Below are 4,430 nucleotides of genomic sequence, written 5' to 3' on the forward strand. Positions count from 1 at the left end.
TCGCACTTCCTTGAGTATTCCATAGCATCTTTCTTCATAGTATGCCAGAAGTATCCAGTCCTTAGGATCATGGAGAATAATGCTCTTCCCCCTGTATGATTGACACAATCTCCTTCATGGAAATCCTTTAGTACTTCCTGGATCTCGGATTCTTCTATACATTTTAAGTGTGGACCTGCAAGGGATTTCTTGTATAGCATATCATGTATAATAGTATATTGTGATACCTTGGCTTTGAAAGCCCTGGGGTTTTCGCCTTCCGGGATTGTTCCCTTTTGGATGTACACAATTATTGGAAGGATCCAAGATGAACGATCCTGAGGATGATCCTTAAGATCTGTGAGCATTTTCCTTTCTACTTCCAATGCCTTGTATTCCTCGATGGCTAGAGATAAGACATGAATAATGGGAATTTTTGTATTCTTAAGGAGCTTCAAGGCTGAAGCTAGGTTTGCTAAGGCATCAGCCCCAGCATTTTCTTCTCTCGATACCTGTGTAATATTGAAATAATCGAAGGATCCTGCAAGATCCTTAACAATATCTAAATATTTAACTAACTTTTCACCTTTGACTGCATATGAGCCATTAAAATGATTAGCAATTAATAATGAATCTACAAAAATTTGAAGATACCTGATTCTCATACCTTTGGCTAGTTGTATACCTGTAATGAGTGCCTCGTATTCTGCTCCATTGTTAGTGGCATGGAACTCACAAGCTATTAAGTGGGGTGGTATGCCCCTCTGTGGCGATTTTAGCAGTATTCCCAATCCTGTTCCTTTAGCGTTTGAGGATCCATCAGTAAAGAGTGTCCAAGGATCCTTGGTTTCTTCAAGTTGTTGAACTTCAAGATTGGCTTATTTCTCTATGTCACTATTGTAGTCAGCCACAAAGTCTACCAGGGCCTGTGACTTGATTAAGTTTCTAGGCTCATATTGAATATGATAAGCACTTAGTTTTACAGCCCACTAAGCCATTCTACCTGACAAATCTGGTTTTCTAAGGACATTATTAATAGGATAATTAGTTTTTACAATAATAGTGTTTAGGTCAAAAATTAACTACAGCGATTTCGTACCCAAATTAGTAATCGGGACTTGGTGCTTGTATGATATGAACGTAAAATTGCTTGAACACAAGGATTTGTTGCGAGGAAAAAACCCGTTATCCTTAGGATAACAAGCAAAAAACCTCGGGTGGTGAAAACTATCACCACCGATTTATTAATAATAAAGGTGATTACAAATGTGGAGCTAAAACTTGATCGTGATTACAGAGAATGCGAGTACTAGTAAATTCTCGAGTGCTAGAGTGTGTGTTTGATCATTTGTTTAGAGCTCTATTTATAATAAACAAAGTCTAACAACTATTGCCTATAATTTAGGAAACTCTTAGACTAAATCTAATTAGCCGTTAATCTCTCAATCAACACGTTTCCTTTTATGCCACGATCTATCAATTGAAAGTGCGAGTCTTCGGGTGATCAAGCAACAGCCTTTGACCTGGTAAACATGGAAAGTAGCAAATATCATGTTAGTTATATAATGTAATTAGGATACCAGTTACCTTAGAGGATACCGCATCCTGGATTCGTGCTTAATATAATCTTTGTTGAGGATACTGAAAATCCTTGCCCCAACAATTGTCCCCAAATTTTAACAGCTGTAGATAGGCATTACTGCTTTAAAATTTTTGAATTTTGAATTTCAAATCTTTGCATGTGTGGTAGATTATTGATACATGTGTCACTCATCCGTTCTTTGGGTAAACCCTAGGCCGGCTTTATAATTAATTGGATAAATAATATTTCCATCCATCTTCTTCCATTATCCAGGTAAATTTTCTCTATTCTCTCTTCTCAAATCATGAGTTCGAAGCTTCGTCCTTCCGATATTGAGGTTTTTGTATCGCATTTTTGGTGATGCTGATGCTGATGTCGCTAATCAGTGGTCTCGAGGATGTTTTCCTCCGCGAACAGTGTTTAGACCTTTCGATGTCGCCCTCTCTTCTGACCATGCTTCAAAAACCTAGATCTGTTTTCTGTTTTTGCCGTTTAAAATCGGGTTTTCATACCCATTTCCTGCCTTTACCACAGAGTTCTTTCCTAGAACAGGTCTTAGTTTCGCCCAGACCATGCCGATGGTTTGGAGGACCTTGTTCATTCTGGAGAGATTGATCGCTGATCATGCTCTTGACTTTACCCTTTCTAAGCTTGCGTCCGTGTACGATCTTCGCAGCCATGGATCTTCAAGATATTTTTTTAAAACCAAATCTGGCCAAACCCCGCTTGTTCTGAAAAACACCCATAACAATGACCAGTGGAAGAGACAATTCTTTTTTGTTAAGAGAGATACTCTCCCACAGTCTGATAATCTTCCTTATCTCTGGGTTTCCAAAAGTAGGATACTTTATCCTGAAGATATACATTGACATCTTTGTGACTGATATTTCTGTTTTCTACAGCTTTGAAGTTCTTCGAGATTGCCCCTCCCACCGGAGAAACCGAGGATAAGCTTTCCTCTTTCTTTCTCATTGACATGGAAGAGAGGACGTTTCATTTCCAGTCAAGCTTTCAAGAACCATCTCCGTCCTCGAGTTCCGTTATATCTGGTAAGAAACATTCGAGATCTTAGTATGATTTTTAAGGATCAGAGATACTAACCTGTGTATTTATATGCAAGTCTGCTTCTGCTTTTGCTCTTGAAGATATTGACAGCATGGTATCCACCTGAAGCACCATCAAGAAGGAACATATCCCTAGCTTTATCCCCCAACCTGAAGGCAACCACGCAAAGGGCTCTAAGAAGCGGAAGGGCCAAGAGACCAGTGAATCCATTCCTATGCATGACGTTGACTTCCATGATGCCGTGAATAAGACTCGGCAGGTATCTTTTCATTTTTTTCACGATCCCCTATATTTTGAGGATAATGGATAATGAGGATTCTTTGTCCTTGTAGGGTCTTGAGTATCTTTCCTCTCGGTTTGTTGCCATGAGCCTCGAACTCCATGAAGCCAACACTCGCATTTCCGAACTTATGAAGATAGGAGTCACAAAGACCAGTCTTCTTGATAAGAAGACCAAAGAACTGGAAGACGCGAAACTGGAGCTGTCACTGGCCAAGAAGGAGTTGGTCCATCAAGAGGCTGAATGCTTGGTAAAGGTTTACGAGGCTATGGAGGGGCGAAAAAGTACGCTGCTGTTTCTATATTTCAATGCCGGCTCAAGATGGCTAAAGAGGCGCGGGATGCTGGTCTGGATACTCCCTTCTGGGATGTAGCTGGTTGGGAGAAGATATTGGCTGAGCTTGAAGGGAAACGGTGGAGGAAGCAGGTCCGAGCGGAGCGGAGAAGGTTGCGGATGTAGGTTCCCTGGACGGATCACACGAGATATCCCGATATACACAGGTGCGGAATCCCTGTGTAGATCGTTACGGACGTAGAATATTCGCTCACGAACACACGTACACACAATACGAACAACCACACGTAATATAGATAACTCAAACCGAGATGCTTACAGACTCAAGTCAATAGACTCACACGTAACTGAACTCTAACAACTGATTAAACCGATTAACTGATTCACCATAAACCGTAAACAGTAAACTACTTAAATACACGACAACTTCGCCTCAGGCGAAGTTGTCTATAACTTCGCTCGTTGAACAAGTTCGCCTAGGCGAACTTGTCAACAACTTCGCTGTTACACAAACAATTACATAAACAATATTACAGACTCGATTACAGACTTTAGACATATGAACTACTGACATCTATGCACCAACAGACTCCCCCTTGGTAGTAGCTTCATATCTTGATCTTTCAGCTCTTGTCTCGTAATCCTGTATCTTCAAGCGTGCACTCCTTCTCTCACACACACCGTGACTACTCGCTGATATTTCCTTGCTTCATCCTTCCAAGCAGGAATGTAGAATATCTTCTTTTCGTTCAACGCTTGCAAATAAGCTTTCGATAAGTTAACAAGATGCATCGGGTCATACACCCTCAGCACTTCTTGTTCATCTTCGTCTTCCATCACGGCTTCTGCAGTCTGGCAATCAACATACCACCATTTTAGATTCTTCAACACATCTTGAGGCATAGTCTTCATTGGAACCTCCTTGATGCATCGGATCGGCTTGTACTTCATCACCATCCATGGCTTGCCATCTGCTCTCAATCCCCTCTCTGTATCCTCCACGAGCTTTCCCTTTTGTGGCTTTAATAGTTCAAACTTCTTTTCTTTTACCCCTTCTTTCCACATAATCTTCTCAATCATTCTCGCCATATTGTTTTCACTTCTGTTTATCAGGCCCAACCTGGCCAAATCCTTCACCTCGCATTCCGGCAACGTGTTGAAAGATCTCAACATTCTCTTGAAGTATTGAATGCCATCATAACGCTTCACCACAAACAACTTGATCTGTTC

Source organism: Bidens hawaiensis, unplaced genomic scaffold (genome assembly GCF_021521415.1).
Source record: "Bidens hawaiensis isolate Kalapana, Puna unplaced genomic scaffold, B.hawaiensis_p1.1 tig00003378_1, whole genome shotgun sequence".
NCBI lineage: Eukaryota > Viridiplantae > Streptophyta > Magnoliopsida > Asterales > Asteraceae > Bidens > Bidens hawaiensis.